The following is a 17,088-nucleotide window of genomic DNA, read 5'->3' on the forward strand; positions in this document are numbered from 1 at the left end:
GGAGGCGCGCTCAGTGCGCAGGCGCGCCGCGGCGGCTCCTCACTGGGCCCGGGACGAGCCGGCGGCCGGGAGACTCCGGGGTTGCGGCGCTGCCCGCCCCGCCCGCCCGCCCCGCCCGCAGAGTCTGGCCGCCGCGCGGCGCCCGCACACGCCACCGCCGCTGCCGCCGCGATGGGCTCCTGAGGTACCCGCTTGGCCGCTCTCACGCCAGAGCCCTGAGGGGTGGCGGCGGGCTCCCGGGGGAGGACGGCCACCGCGTTGTGGAGAGGCCCGTGCGGGGGGCGCCCCGCGGGTCGCGTGGGCGGCGGATCCCCGGGCGGGAAGGGGACGCGGGCGGCGGGAACGTGGAGGGAGCCGCCGCCGCCCCGCCCCTCCCGCCGGTCCCGCCCTGCGCCCCCCGCTCGCGCGGCGGGGTCGCGGGGCCGCCCGTGGCGCTGCCCTGGCCCCGTCCTCGCCGACGTGGCGGCGCCCGCGCCTGGCGTGTAATCGGACCTGCGGGTGGGGGTGGTGGGGCGAGGGGAGGCGGACGGGCCGGCTCCTCTGCGAGGGGGTTGTGCGCGCCCGGCGGCGCCGAGTGCGGGCGGGAGGCCGCGATTGGGCGGAGGGGCGCCGCCGGGGGGCGGGCTCCGAGGGTCTGCGCCGCGGGGGGGCCCGGAGGCTGGGCGAGGGGGACCCCTGCCTCGGGGGCGTACGTCCCCTCCGCGCGCCGCCGGGGCTGCACGTGGGAGCCTTCCCAGGCCGCGTCCCCTCTGGGGCCGTGCAAGGGCAGGCATCTCACACACACACACACCCAGGGCACCGCGCAAAGCGAGTGTTGGCACGCCTGACACCTGTGCGTGAGGTGGAGGCCGTGGGTTATGTAGCCGCCTGCCAGCCGCTTTCTGTAAGGCAGGAAACAGCAATCTGTGCCCGGGAGGCCGTGGTGCTGCAGAGCCGGCCCCGCGCTCACCTCCGCCTGCAGGGGAGCCGCGGGTCCCGGGGGCTTCCTTCGCGGCTTCTGTTTCAGCATCCCTCCGCATCTCCCTTCGCAGCCTGGTCGGTGGGCCCCGGAGGCGCTGCGCAGGGGTCCGTCCTAGGGGGGGTGCTGTGTGCGTCAGAACTGGGGCTGCGGGGTGCCAGGGTCCCGGCAGCCAGGCCCCAGTGCCCATTCTGTTAGGCCTTGGACACAAACGCATGATGCCCCAGGCCCAGGCCTTCTCAGGTCGGTGGGGGAATCACAGCCATGTGAAAAAACATAAAAACAATAAAGGATGTGCAGAGTGGGTTCCGTGCTGGGAGAGGGCACCCTGGCCAGCAGAAAAGACACGACATGAGGGGACAGCTGAGCTGGAAGCCTGAAGGGTGACTAGCATTCATCTGATGCTTTGGTGCTTTCCACGCGTACTTTCCTGGTTTATTCTCTCTGGATGTGTGAGTACAGAACTCGTTATCCCTGTTTGCACGTGGGGAAACAGACCCAGAGGGGGACCTTAGGTCGGTGAACCAGAATCTTTCTCTTGCCGCCAGAGCTTGCTGCCTTGTAACTAACTGAGCATCTATGCCCCAGGCACCATGCTAAGGGCACGGCGAAGGGGTCTGAAGATGATCGGGGCCGGTGCTCAGCCTCTAGGGGCTCCCGGTCTGCTGGGGAGATGGACATAGATTGTGACCCCAATGCAGACACAAGGTCCCGATAGTCAGTATGGGTGGGGAAGACACTGTGGGTTCCCCCTGGAGAACCACCAGCAACGTGGGGCTCCTTTGTGCAGCCCTTGGGATTTTGGATGTGTTGTGAGTTGCTCCCACGTGGTTGTGGGTTATACAAGGAACCCCTTCTAAAGCTTTCCAGGTGGTAGGAAGACGAGCTTCAAGGCAGAATAGGTGCCAGTGATCTTGTCCTAGTTTATTCGTGTTGGCCGAGTTTTCTGGAGCTCCGGCTTTTGGAGGCCGCTTTCCCCCCTCTGCCATTGAGGTTTTGCTCCTGGTTTTTGGTGGGCCAGCCCAGCCCTCTCCCCGAAAGGGGCTCAGTGCTATTTCCAGTCCCTGCTGTGCTCATTTCTCCCCATAAATTCCCTGGAGTGGAAACAGCCTTAGTAAGACAGAGTACAGCCCTTTATTGTTTTGAAACCGAGTAGCAGCCAAGGCCCTTCGTCTCTGCGGGGCCTTTAGACTGGGGATTTGTCGTGTGAGCTGTGGAAGGCCAGCAGCTGGGCCATGGGAGAGCTCTGTGTGGGGTCTGCCACAGGACCTTCACGGGGACTGAGTACTCACTGAAGACCTACTGTGTGCCTGGTTCTGTGCTGGGCCTGAGTCGTGTGCTGTGTCTTCCAAAAGGCTGTGGTTGGCCGAGGGAGTCCAGAGTGCAGCACATATGTGTGAGACAGTGCTCTGCTTGTGGTGGAAACAGAGGGCTCTAAAGGGCCCGAGGACAATAGGAACAACAGCTTGTTTATTAAACACTTACTGTGTGCCAGGCACAGTTCAAAGCACTTTCATGCAATAGTGTGTTTCATGCTCCCACCACCCAGTGAGGCGAGAACAGTGACCCTCACGCCTTGCCTTGCCGAGGAGGTTAAAAGCAGGGCTGGTTGGTGGAGCTTAGCTTTGAACCAGACGGTCTGACCTCAGAGGCTGTGCTCTTTCCCCACTAACCCTCTGGTGTCCCAGAAGTCTTCTGAGAAGCAAAATGTGTCACTTAAAGGATGAGGAATACTCATTCCTGGAGAAAGAGGGTCGTTCAGGCAGAGGATCCCCTGGGCAGAGGCAAGGAGTCCTGAAACACCTGGCCTCCCACACATCGCAGAGGTGGACCTGGGCATGAAGACCGCGGAAGGCCCCACTGAAGAGTTTGAACTTGACTCTGGTGTGGCCAGCAGGGAGCCCTGGAAATTTCCTAAAGGAAGTGACCTCCACGGCTGGGCGTTACTGGATCGTATGAGCATCTCTCCTTCCTTTATTCCAGCAGAGACCTCCAAGAAGATCCGCCTCCTCTCCTTTGCTTTCCCCCAGGTCACTGGAATCCTGTTTAGTCCTGTTGCCTTTCCTCTCTTCCAGCAGCTTCTGGTCTTCACGACCCTGTGTGACTCAGCACGGGCCTCTGGAGCCCACTGTTGTGACTGCTCTAAAACTGGCCTGTGTGGCCGGCTGTGACTTGGCCCCACAGCGCTGGAACCCAAGCTCTGCCCGGGTGCCACGGGTCCTCACTGACTTCCCACGCTGTAGATCTGCAGTGGACACGGGGGCTCTCTTTGCCATTCGAGAGCGGTGGTGGCTGTCCACATGCCCACGCTCACCCGCGCTGGAAATACAGGCGGAGGAGAGTGGGGACAGAGTGGGAACTGGAGCGGGAAAGCCAGGTGTAATGACTGGATCCCACGTGGGTTCACAGAGGAGATGCTTACTCTACCTGCCTGCTGCGCTGCGTGTCTGGCGGCTGGCATTCACGCAGCTGCTCTAGTCGCTGTGCCATGAGGCCGAAAGGTTAGAGTCTTTGCACAAGACCTGCTGAAGCACCTCTGAGGTGGGGTGTGGGAACTGATGGGTCTAGGATGTGAGGGGAAGAGCCGGGGAAGTCTTCGCAATTGGGTGCCATGGGAGAGGAGGCCAAGAATTCAGGAAAGGGCCCAAAATGGTCACTGGCAGCACAGGACAAAGGAACACCCCCCTGGATGTTGGGGAGAGAGGGACCGGAGGAGCTGGGCAGTCCCATGGCCTGGATTGAGAACCGGAGGTGTCGTTGAAATCTTCACTCTCTTACGATCCCTGTGGCCTTGGGCAGCTTGCTTACTGATTCCCATTCTTTAAAAAGGGGGACATGAGGCACTTTCCTTCATCCGGTAAGATGGGAGTAATAGTAGAGCAGCCATCATGCGACTCTCATGACCTAACGTCTACATGGAGCTCAGCACAGCACCTGGCACATAGTACATGCTCAGTAAACACTGGCTTTTCTTATTCCTCAGGGCGCTGAGTCCAGCTTGGGGGAGAGACAGCAAACCCAGGAGCAATTACATTTGTCACAGGTGCCCCTGAGGGACCGTTCGGACATTCTCACCTGGGCAGGCACTTTGCTGGAGAGGTGACATTTAAGTTGTCACCGTGAGTAAGGGGAAGTCAAGTGGGAGGGGTCCATGGAGACAAGAATTGGGTGGTTGCCAAGTTTGGGGTTCCCTCCCCATCATCTCTACCTCTGCTAAGGGATGTGCCTAACACACTGCAGCTGAGTTACCAGCATTCTCCTGGATTGGCAGGGGGCGTGCAGCGTGGTTGAGATGCTGGAATTAGGCAGGCGTCACGCCCAAGCAGCATGTGTTATGTTCCTGTTGCTGTTTTAACTGAAACCCTATACTGGGGCAGAACCCAGAAGGATAACTCGTAGCCTCTGGGGTCTTCTTTCCAGTATTAGGTGAGTGATGGCTCAGTGTCTGGCACGATGCCTTATATAGAGAAGGTGCTGAAATAGTTTCTGACTAACATGAAATGGTTGTATGGGGTAATGTCATTGCCACTCTGGATAAAGCTGGAAGTATTCTTGAGAAGTGACGGTCATTAAGGCCGACCTGAGCCTGTATCAGGAGCCTACAGGGCACATGAAACAGCCCGTCTGATGGTCTGGGAGTCTCAGGCCTGGGCTGGGAGGCAGGAAGCCCGACGGTCACCTCCTTTTCCTTCTCTTCTGCGGCGGAAACCAGAGGGGGAAGATCCCACCCAGAAAACCTTTGTGCCTAATCTGCGTCACTTCCAGTTCTACCATGTTATAAAAAGTCACACGTGACTTAATGGATATTTAATGGAAAGTTTGCATTGTTGTTCTCTGTGTTTCAGTCTTTAAAAAACAATAAGCTTTTCTGCTTTTGAAAATAGTACTTGTTAATTATAGTAAACAGAACAGAAAAGATTGGGGGGTAAGAATAAAAGTCACCCCAAATTTCGTCACCAAGAAATAACCACTGTTGATGCTTGGGCGTATTTCTTTCTAGGCATAATCTGGTGTTATCTCATTGTTCCCATAACACTGGGTCATAAGCATTTACCCATGAAATTTAAAAGTTAGCCATAGATATAAAAGAGTCAGAGAAATTCCAAAACAGAGCAACTGGCACTTTATTTCAAGTTATCTGTGGGAAAGATGAGGTAGGTCCCAAACTGAATAGCACTATGGTGCCGGCGGTGGACAGAGCCCTGTGCCGAGTCGGAGAACCTGGGTGATGACCTTGGGTGAGTCACTTGCTCTCTAATGAGGCTACTTGTACTCTCTCTGCCCACCATCTCCCAGGTGCCACAAGGCTCAGGTGAGGTCCCATGTTAGAAAGCCGCCCAAAGCGAGGGACCTGGTTTGGAAGGAGAGCAGATCTTCAGTTACATGAAGATGGATAGAGAAGAGGAGCATGCGTGTGTAACTCCTTTTCCAACCTGAAATCTGTTTGGTGACCCCCCTGAAGACTGTAGTCTCCTTGCTGGGGAGCCCTGATCTGTGGACGCTTATACCTACAGGCCACGGGTGGTCCCACCCCAGGGAAGCAGGTGGAGTGAGACCTGGAAATTACTGCGTCTGTCACCCTGAAAGGGATTTTCACATCAGACAGCTTCCCACCCTGGGAGACATGCATGCAGTTTGGTACCTTTATTTTTCTCCTGCTACAAACCCTGTGGACAGCCCGTACCCAGGGAGGCCCCGTCCTGCTGTCAGGTGGCTGAGAACCTCTACTCTGCTGGGCTGTGCTGTTCCCCAGAGCCCTGTGGGTCATCATTTATAGAAAAGCTTCGAGGGAAAAATAACTAACCCCAAGGCTGCTGCTGTAGCTGCTAGCAGGGCCTCCTGGTCTCTGCCTCCAGCACCTGTTTTTTATTCCATCTAGAATGAATGGAGAATCTGGGATTCCATCGATAATTATTTTGACTGCCTGCAAGGCACAGTGGTAGGTTTTAGTGAACGGATGTGAGGATATTAATGTTAATATTGACATGCTAATTAATACAAATATTTCTATCCTCACTGGACTTTGTGTAGGGCTTTGCAGTTTGGAAATTACATTTCACATATATTGTTTCATTTAATCCTGCCAATGGCCTGGGACCTTGGAATTATTGTACCTATTTTATAGATGGGTAGATTGAGGCTCTGAAGGGTAAATTTGTCTAAGGTCCTGTGGAAGGAAGCTCCAGGTTTTTCATTTTGAATCCTGTGTCCTTGCTGCTTCAAGTGCGCCCCACCCCACCCCCCGGCACAGCAGTGCCCCAGTCTGCTCTGCCTTCAGGTGGGCTAAGGAGCCTGGGGGCACTGATGGACAGTGGGGATGGCAGAAGGGCTTTCCAGGTAGTGGGACCACCTTGCGCACACAGAGGCGGGAGACACAGGTAGGTGAGTTGAAGAGCGGAGATCAGGTGAGCTCTCCTTGGGCATTTGGGGTCACAGCCTCACCTCCAGGAAGAGAAAGTAGTACATCTACACACAGTTTGTCCATGGATTTTAAACAGATGAGACGTATGAAAATCTAGATTTACCAAAACAGTACATACTTGCTTTACAAAGAAAGGTTGATGCACTGCGCCTTGGTTAGAAGAATTTCATTAGCAATAACCTCAGTGCATTTACATATGATTTGATTTACAGGAGTCCCTGGCCCTCAGTCTGTCGGAGCAGAGAGCATAGGCTGGGAAGTAGGAAGGCGGCCAGGGCTCTTCCTCTCGAATGCTGTCTTTGGTTTGCCCGGAGATGTGTCCCATTCGATTGGGGTTAGACGGCCTTTTCTTTCATTCCCAGTTATCAGTAGTTGGGTTGGATTTTTGCGACGTGGGAGGAAGGCCTGCCCTGCTTGTTGCGTTTACCCAGCTGTCCTCACAGGGAGGACAGTAGGTATCCAGAGACGTGCCTCCATCCTCCACCAGCCACCTGCTTGAAGAGTGAAGTCAGCCACACGCGTTCTGTAAAAGGTCCATGATGGACACAGCCGTGCATGTCGCGGCGTGCGAGTGTGTCTTGCATGGCAATGGTGTCCCCTGCAGCTTGTGCAGGGAGAGCAGCACGAGGTACTGATCACTCAGTTGGGACGGCCAGACTGGAAATACATGCCCCTCTGGGGCTCCCCACTCCCTCCCCACCAGACCTGCGTCTAATGCACACTCTGTGGCCTGCCTGCTCCTCCCTGGGGACCTTACCACCTTCTCCCAGGGAGACCAATTACAGCTGGGTGTCGTGGTGACTGTCAGCGCTTCCACGTGCCCTGGGCCCAGGGCATCGGAGCCCATCTATGCCGGGATGGGCTGAGTAGCTGAGCGGGTCTAGCCCTTCACTTGCTGGTGAGGAAATGCAAGTTCATGGACCAGGATACCGGGCGAGTAGGGGCTGGTCCAGGTCCAGAACCATCTCCTACCTGGCGCTCTGTCTGCTGAAAATGGGGCTTTTCTCCACTGTTTCATCACCTGGGCACTCTTAAAACTACGCATTATCAGTGTTTTCCCGAATAATTAGGCTTATTTCTTAGGTGAGCAATTTAAATGTATCCTGCCTTTCTAGTAACATTTTTAAAATTATAAGTGCTTGTATGTTTTCACCCACCAGTTCACTTCTAGGAATTTATTCTACAGATGTGTTAACATGTGTGCAAAGTGACTTGTTTGCAAGGTTTGTCATTGCTGCCTTATTTGTAATAACAAAAGATTGTACGCACTCTAAATGTCTATCAGCAGGGGGCCAGGAACAAATTATGGTCCATCTGGACCGTGGAATACTGTGCAGCCATAAAAAATAAGGCAGGGACTCCAGGCCCGTATAGGGAGCAACCCGCCAAGATAGATTCTGTGACAGGAGCAGGTGTGGGCGGGTGGCTGGGGGGCCTCCGCCTGTGACAGGTGCGTCGTTTGCTTCTGTTTGTGCTCGGGTCTCTGGGGAGTTACAAGAAGTGGTTGTGCCGCCTCTGGGCTTGGGCGCGGGTGCTGGGAGACTGTTCACTGGAGGCCCGTAATACCTTCTGAGTGCCGAGTCATGTGAATATGTGGTATTTTAAAAAAGTGAACTAAAATTAAATAAGATCCTTTGCCCAGTGCAGGAAGGTCGAGGCTCTGGCCACTCCCTCAAGGCCCAGCCAGCCTGACTCAGGGCCTTGACCACCATCTAATCAAAAAGGCACGCTCAGGTCTCACAAAGGGACCGGTGTTGGGTGTTTCTTGGTTACGATGACCCCAGCCCCAGCCCTGGAGAAAGGAGCCATCCCTCTCTGGCCTCTCTGAAACACTGCTGTTGGCTGGCTTGTCATTTTAAATCCCTGCTGACCTCTGAACTCTTCAGGGCCTTCTGCACTGACAGCAAAATACAAGTGGGACTCAGCCCTGGGCAGCCCAGGCCCTTTCCCGGGCCTCTTCTTGAGCCGTACTTGACTGGTCTCTCTTTGCTCCGCGTGTGTCCTTGGCTTCCCACCTCCAGGCCTTTGCTCGCGTGCCAAATCCCGTCTGCCTTTCAAGGCCCAGCTCAGTTTCCACCTCTGCGTGGCCCTCTGACCTCCCCCACTTCTTTATCTGTTCCTCTCAGCTGACACTTAAGCCGTTTTACATTGTGTCCTGGGTGTCTGATTCCCCACAGGACGACGTCTGTGTCATGCTCAGCCCCGATCCCCGATTAGTTAGATGATTGCCGAGTTGGTGAACGGCGGTTGCCCTCCTTCTGGTGGGATGGGAAGCTGTGGGGGGCAGCGCCTGGTTCACATTCGTGCAGCCCAGTGCGTGGCACAGGGCAGGCCCAGCCTCACAGAGGGAATAATGACAGTCGCATGCCGGAGTGCCCTGTGTGCATTCTTTCCTTGCATCCGCATGAGGACCCATGAGGTACAGCTCTTACGGATGAGGAAATGGGGCAAACATCTTGTCCAGGTCACAGCAAGAAGGGGGATTTGGACACAGGTCTGGCTGCCTCCAAAGCACCTGCATTTAATCAATTTCTTCTACCACTTTCCCCAAATCACACCGTTGGCCCACTCTCGTTACCTGTTCCACTGGCACGGGCAGCCTTGTGTTGTTCCTTGTGTATTTTCTTCCCCACTAGACTGTAAACTCTTAAAGGGTTAATCTTGTCTGAGATCCCTTTGGACTTAGCACATAGAAGGTGCTCAAAGGTATGTAGTTTTTTTGTTTTTTTCCTGTAGGTATATAGTTTTAATCTTTTAAAAGGTTTATACTTTCACACTTTTCAAGGAGGTTTAACTTACTGTAGTAAAGTACACTGACCTTAGACGTACAGTGTGATGGATTTGTACGTCTGAATAGCCGTGCAAACCACAGTCCAGAACGTTCCCAGCACCCAGAAGCTTCCCTGGGCCTCTTCCTGGTCACTGACCCTCCCAGGGTGACCCCTCCTCACACCTCATCACTGTGGACTGGCCTGACCTTTCCATACTTGAGGTCACAGAATGCTCCAGTGAGGTCCATCCAGGTCATGTGTAGTGGCCCTTGTTCTTTTCACCGCTGCACAGGAGTCCGCTGTCGGAACATATCCTAATTTATTTATCCCTTCTGCGGGTGGGCATTTGGGCTGCGTCAGCCTTTTGCTCTTAGAAACAGCTGCTGTGGAATTTCTTGTTCTTGTCCATGGGGCACCCGTGGACTCACTGGGTGTACTCCCAGGTGGAAGTCTGGTTCACCCCACTCAATACGTGTTTGAGTGCGTGAAATTCAGGTTAGAATTTTTTCACCAAGGTACCCTGGGCAGGAGCCGGGCTGCTTGCTGAAGGAATCCTAGGGGTCTTCGCTTAGACAACCTGCTCCCATGGGCAGTAGGATCATGGAGGTTCAGGGTCCAGCCTCTAAAGGGGACCCATTTGTGCACTGCTGGATGTATTTAGCTCCTTATTGAAGGATTTTGAATTCCTTTGTTGTTCCCTTCTATTTGTCACCCTAGATTGGATGATTTTTCTTTCGTGGTTGACAGATTCCTAGGAACTTGGCCCCTTGAGAAGGGAGAGATGTGGGGCGAATAGAGTGGCCTTCTTGTATGTGTTGATGGAAGGGGAATGGGACGGAGTGATGGGACCCTCCCCCTCTTGGGGGCATGTGGTCGTTTTTCCAAAGGGTAACCAAGCAGACTGGCCAGCGGCTAGCAGCTCTTTTCCTCTGATCCTCTCTGTAGAGGGTCCAGGCTGGGGGTTGCTGACGTGCTCTGCTGTGGGTCAGCCTCCCCCAAAGGCAGCCAAGCCACCCAGAAGTTCCCAGAGGCAGGGGGCTTGTCATTCCAGGCTGCTGAAGAGGCAGCAGAGTGGCCAGGTCAGGTTCACAGCGACCGAGTCAAATTCTACCCAGTGAGCTATGTCAAGATGGAAGTTTCTCCACATATATTAATTAAAAGGACACAAATCCCTCCCAGGCTGTGTTAGTATTGCTGGAGACGTTGGTGTTGCCAGCTTAGCTCGGTCAGTGGGTGTGTGGTAACTGCCCGAGTGAACACTTGATGGCTGCAGCTCTAAAGGGTTTGGATCTGAAACGAATGAATGAAAAGATGACCTCAGAAGGTTTAAAAGACAGCAGACAACCAGACAGGACTGGCCTGGGTCTCAGAGACTGTTGGCAAGTGTGTTCTCAGCCTGACAGGGAGGAAATAACTGAACTAGGAGAGTAATCATACTAGGTAACATAGTATCAAGCCCTGTTCTCAGTGCTTTCCTGTAGTAACTTGTTGGCTCCTTACAACTCTCTCAGAGGTAGGTGTGGCTGCAGCCCCATTTTTGAGGCAGCTGAAACAGAAGATATTATGTAACTGTCCCTGACACAAAGCTAGTAAGTGGCAGAGCTGCAAGTTAGATGTCGGTGGTCTGACTCCCTGGCCCATGGAAATCTGTGGGTTTGACAGAATGGCAGGGAAGTGTCAGGAGCCATTTACCAGGGGACTGGGCAGACGACACGACGGTTTCCTCATCTGTAAAGTGGGTGTATTAGTTTCCTGCTGCTGCTGTAACAAATTGCCAGAAACTCAGTGACTTACCATGCAAATTTGTCATCTTTCAGTTTTGAGGGAAGAGATCCAAAACATTTTTCACTGGGCTAAAATCAAGGTGTTGGCAGGGCCGTGTTCCTTCTGGAGGTTCCAGGAAACAATTTGTCTCCTTGCCTTTTCTATCTAGCTTCTAGAGACTACTTGCATTCTTTGGCTCATGGTCCTGTCCTCCATCATCAAAGGCAGGAGCTTCGCGTCTCAGCCTTCTCTCTGCTTCCATTGTCACACTGGCTTCTTGGCTCTCTCACCCTCCTGCCTCCCTCTTAGAAGGACACTTGTGATTATATTGGGCCTACCCAGATAATCTGAGATCATCTCTTTATGAAGAGCCTTAACTTAATCACATCTGCAAAGGCTCTTTTGCCATGCACAGTAAAACATTCACAGATTTGGGGTTTAGCATGTGGACATCTTTAGAGGCCATTATGTAGCCTTCCACACAGGAAATTTGGGGGTAGGTAGGGGCAACAGCAAGGTGTCCCCTGAACATGACGTGAAAATGACTCAGAATACAATCTGAGTGAGACGTGAGACTCTCTGACATACCTGAAATTCAAGGCAGGTTGCGAGTTCCATGACCACACACAGCTTTGTAGCTTTTCTAGAAAAGGTAGGTATCTTCATAAGGGGAGTTAGCCCAAGGTTGTCTTGCCCGGAGAAGGACAGGGGGCAGGCCCTATTCGGGGAAGTGAGCGGTTGCCTCGTTCTGAGTGGTTTTCTAGGAGTGGCATGGTTTGGCAGGCCTCGCAAGGGCCCCATGGAATTTTACTCAAGAGCCCCCACTTCCCTATACTCTGATTTGGTGCTCTCAGGTGCCCTCTGGTGATGGCGTAGGCTCCCTGGCCCCCTGATAGGAGGTGAAGAGGACGTTCATAAGCCAGCACTCCTTTTCTTGTGAGCTGGGTTTGCCTAGCCCTGAGCCCCCCTGGCCGCCTGGCACCCAGGTGGTCCCCACCCAGCCCTGTGACTGGCCGCTGAGCAGGGCAGTGTGCTGGTGGTCCCCGTGGCTCCTCTCGGGGCCTACCTCCGCCTGGACGCTCTGACAGCAACAAGACCCATTTCCCGCCCTGTCAGGAGGGCTTTGTCAGCTGTAGAGGCCACAGGTGGCCCTTCAGTCAGGCTGCACCCTCCCCCCAATGGCTAGTTAACAGCAGCCCGATGGACATACCCCTGGCCAAGGGTCTGTCTACATACTGTCTCCGTACCTTTGTCGATGCTGTTTCCTCTGTCCCCAAAGCAATCAGGAAGCAAATACCTTTTCAGCATGGCACACGGTCCCTGCTGTCATGGAGCCCAACTCAGGATGTTAAGGGACTAAGTCGAATCACAATTGTGGTAAATGCTACGAAAGACGAGAAGATCTGCCATGGGCAAACTGTAATGGCTTATAGGTGGTGATCACTGACAAGGCGGGGGGCAAACATCTGTACAGGGAGCAAGGGAAGGTTCCATCCCAGGCGTGGCACCGTGTGACGGTGGGGGGCGTCGTAGAGTCTTAGAGTTGGAAGGAACTGCAAAGGGCACACATACTCATTCCATTGTTCCCTTGGGCATTCACAGCTGACAGTCCTTACTGTGGCCGGGCTATGACACAGGTGCTGGGGCTCATTTGCACATAAGACATGACCTCTGCCCTCCAGAAGGTTGCAGGCTAGTTGGGGAGAAGACGGTCTCTCCATCAGTGCTGCTGCCCTAGGGGACTTCTAGCCCTGTTTCGTTGGGAGCTTCCTTATTCTGGAAGCAACCAGAAAATTGCTGGACTGTTGGTAAAAACGTCTTTCTCTTGGCAGACTCTCACCGTCCTGTTGCTCCCACCATGTGGCCTGGGTGTGTCCTGATGGAGCACACAGAACGAGTCCCTTTGCCCTCCTGACGTGGCTTCCAGGTTGGAAGACATGTGTGAGATGGTGTGACTCAGTCTCCATCCTTGCCCTAACCTGGCCCATGTTTCCCTCCCGCCAAATATCCAAGTCGTTCAGCTGAGCTCTGGAAAGCGCTGACGATGGGGAGGGGACCAAGTGACAGAAAGCTTGCTGTGGCTGAATGCCAGGCATTCAGTCACTTATTGATGATGGAGTCTTCTAAATCCCTACCGTGTGCCTGGCACCATCCTGTACTCAATATAGGTGCCAGGTGACTCAGGTGTGAGGAGACAGGAACCCTGTCAGAACTGACCTTTGAGAACTGGGGGTGAGCGCAGTGCAGCTGGGCGGGAGTGGGCTGGCCCTCGGGTGAGGCCACGATGTTTAGGATGACTCGTGAATGAAGAGCTGGCACTCTCCACAAGGACCAGGGCAGAGGGAGGGCACGTTGGCACAGAGGCCGGGCCTACATGTGCAGGGACCCACTGTTGCCAATACTCAGGGAAGAGGCAGGGAGGGAGGCTGCCAAGCGCCCTGGGCTCTCTGCAGAGGAGTCGGGACTGCACCCCACTGCCCGATCCTGACGTGTTCTCAGAGGCTTTCAGGTCAGGAGGGGGCACTTGGTTACTTTGGAAAATAAGTGAAAAACCACATTTCATCCCTGCTTCCTTGAACTCCACCCTCCCTGCGGCTCTGGAGGATGGTCCAGGTCCATGGCCCTTCTCCACCTTTCTGGAATCCAGAACGCTCGAAATCCCAGAGGTTCTTCCTAAGTCTGCAGAAAACTAATTTTGTTTTTAAATTTAACTTTTGCAGCAAAAATCTGACCTGAATTGATGTGAGACTAATTATGGTCTTTAAAAATATCTCACGTTTCTCTATGGAAATACTATATGTTTGGTTTTTGGGGTGCAGCCCAGACCCCTCTGGGGGTGTCACCATATACAGTACCATAATCCTTTCTAAAAATCTGAAAAACCAAATTCCTAAACTCATTTGGCTCAAGGGCCCTGACTACAGCACGGCGCACCCCAGGAACAAATTCAGAGACACTCACCTGCCCAGTCACAGCTGGGTGGCGGTGCCAAGATTCTGGCTCCGTGTCCCTGACTCAGAGTCTGGGACAAAGTACAGATTGTGGCCTGTTCTCTGCACAGCCTGCGGGGAGGTGTGCAAATGAGGACACAGGTGTGGAGTTACCAAGCTTTGCCATGCTTTCTGTCTGACCCGCAGCCTGGGACAGGCAAAGACATTGCAGAGAAGAAGGGAGTGTGTCAGCCCCTGGCTTTTCCCATTGCGTACAACACTGCTCTTCAAACTTCTTTGCTCACACGTCTCTATCATTAAAAAAACTTGTTGAGCACATTCCTCTACTATACAGATATTGATGTGGTTATAACTACGAGATCTGACAATTAAGTTCACGAACTCGCCACCGTGCGCTTCCATTGGCAGCACTGTACAAACAGCTTGGGAAGGTTTTATAACCTTGGTGTATCAGTGTCTCACAGCTCCATTGGTGTCAACATGTGGCAGTGTTCTGCTGAGTGGCGTTCATTATTGTTGTGTATTTTTGTGTGCCGTCTCGAGAATGCTTGAGCTTGAATTAGGGCAACAAATAAACCTTGTTTCTTGTTTGACTTGGCAAGAGTGAAAGTGAAATCAAGGACACGTTAGTCCAAATTTATGGGGATAATGCCATGAAGAGAATGGCATTGTATACATGGATTAAACGTTTTTCTGAGGGGAGAGAACGTGTCACTGATGCAGAGAGCTCAGGGTGGCCAGTAATGAGCAGAAGTGACGAAAACATTGCAAAAATTTGTCAGATTGTGCATCAAAATCATCAGCTGACTGTGAGAAGCATAGCAGACAAGTAAACATCGATAGAAAAACAGGAAAATCTTAACTGAAAATCTTGGCATGAGAAAGATGTGTGCAAAAATGGTCCTGAAGGAGCTCACTGATGAACAAAAGCAAAGGAGAGTCAAAGTTTGCCAAGACCTTTTGGAGAGGCAAGACGATGTTTTGGGCCGTGTTATCACTGGTGATGAAACATGGGTGTACAATACGACCCTGAAACAAAAGCGTCAAAGTGCACAATGGAAGTCAGCCAATTCTCCACGACCAAAAAAGTTCTGTCAGTCCAAATCAAGAGTCAAAACGATGTTGCTAACCATTTTTGATATCAGAGGGATTATTCGTTATGAATTTTTACCAACTGGACAGTTAACCAAGTTTACTATTTGGAAGTGCTGAAAAGGCTACATGAAAAAGTTAGATGAAAACGACCTGAATTTTTCACCAACAGTTCATGGCTCCTGCATCACGACAATGCACCAGCTCACACAGCACTGTCTGAGGGAGTTTTTAGCCAGGAAACAAATAACTGTATCAGAACACCCTCCCTATTCACCTGATCTGGCCTCCAGTGACTTCTTTCTTTACCTGTACATAAAGAAAATATTGAAAGGAAGACATTTTTATGATATTCAGGACATCGAGGGTAATACGATGATGGCTCTGATGGCCATTTCAGAAAAAGAGTTCCAAAATTGCTTTGAAGGGTGGGCTAGGTGCTGGCATCGGTGCATAGTTTCCCAAGGGGAGGACTTTGAAGGTGACCATAGAGGTACTCAGCAGTGAGGTATGTAGCGCTTTTTCTAGGATGAGTTTGCAAACTAATTGTCAGACCTCATATGTACTTGTATTACCTTACTGTTATGTACTTTATAAAATCTACACCAAAAAGAGAAATCAAAGGATGAGCTAAAGATGTAATTTAACATTTAAAAAATTTTGTTGGCGGTACAAAAGCCTCTGGCTTCATACAAGGTGTGATCAAACAATACAGTGAATGTTTAAATTTTAAAAAATTTAGTACAGTAAAAGACACATTGTCATTAATCCTCCTCAAAATGACCCCCCTTGCTTTGAACACACTTATCCCATCGTTCCCGCCACTTTCTGAAGCAGTTCTCAAGTCCTCTTTCATGAGAGTCTTTAGTAGCACTGGAATGGCTGCTTCAATGTCCTGAATCATTTTGACTTTGGGGAAGAGCCAGAAATTGCACGGTGCCAGATCCGGTCAATAAGGTGGATGAGGACATACTGTAATGTTTTTATTTGACAGAAATTGCTGTACCAGAAGCGATGTGTGACACGGAGCATTGTCATGATGGAGGATGATTTACGGCACACTTTAAAACACCTTTCAACCGTAGCTCACACCCACTGACTTCACCGAACAAGTTGAAACTTGTCACACACTGTTACTAAGGTTCAATGTACCGTTTCCCATATTGAAGATCCCTGCCTTTCCATAGGATGGCACTTGGCAGTAGCATAAGGCAATTTCTGTCAAGTAAAAATATACGTTGTGTCCTCATCCACTTTATTCACTGGATCTGGCACCGTGTGACTTCTGGCTCTTCCCCAAAGTCAAAATGACCATGAAAGGTAATCGTTTTGAATCGATTCAGGACATAGAGGCAGCCATGGCAGTGCAACTAAAGATACTCACGAAAGAGAACTTCCGGAACTGCTTCAGAAAGTGGCAAGAACGATGGGATAAGTGTGTTCGAAGCGAGGGGAGTATTTTGAGGAAGATTAATGGCAATGTGTCTTTCACTGTAATAAATTCTTTTTTCTTTTTTCTCCCCCTTTCGCCTCCCCCCTCCCCACTCTGGTTCAAGCTGCTGTTTCTCAGTCTAGTTGTGCAGGACACAGCTCCCTGGTCCAGGCTGGTGTTATGAGCCTTGCTCTCCACCCCAGCTGAGGCAGTTGGTCAGTGGTCATCTGTCGGCTGCACACGGCAGATCTCACCAGCTACTCATGATGGCTGCCGGCGGCTCCTGGCAGCACACAGCAGCCCACGGCAGCGCAGCTCCAGTGAGAGCCGTTGTTCACAATCTTAGCTGTAGAGGGTGCAGCTCACTGGCCCATGTGGGAATTGAACCGGTGACCTCGGCCTTAGGAGCACAGTGCTCCATCCACCTGAGCCACCAAGCCAGCCATGTAATAAATTTTTTTTTTAATTTAAACGTTCACTGTATTTTTTGATCATATCTCGTATGCGTGATTATTTTTAGAAATTGTGCTTTAATGCTCTGTGAGAGCAGTCGGAAGGTCTGGCTGTATGTTCATTTGGTTTAGGTACTTTGTCTTAATGGCTGCCCTTCCTGAAAAAGGTCCCTGCCTGGGACATGTAGCTGCACACAGGAAATGCATCACAGGCTCTCTTTCTAAATCAGGTTATTCATTTTTCCA

General features: G+C 52.2%; 1 protein-coding gene across 2 annotated transcripts in view; it reads left to right on the plus strand.

The window, feature by feature from the left end:
• TMEM184B (transmembrane protein 184B) overlaps positions 1 to 17,088 on the plus strand; it is a 47,346-nt gene continuing 30,258 nt past the window's right edge. The window contains exon 1 of one of the 2 annotated variants that reach the window (XM_081058692.1): positions 1 to 184. The gene's annotated coding sequence lies outside the window, so the exon portion shown is untranslated. The remainder of the gene's footprint in view (positions 185 to 17,088) is intronic. The other variant, XM_081058691.1, reaches the window with a different exon arrangement.

This window comes from Rhinolophus hipposideros, assembly GCF_964194185.1.
Source record: "Rhinolophus hipposideros genome assembly, chromosome: 9".
Classification (NCBI taxonomy): Eukaryota; Metazoa; Chordata; class Mammalia; order Chiroptera; family Rhinolophidae; genus Rhinolophus; species Rhinolophus hipposideros.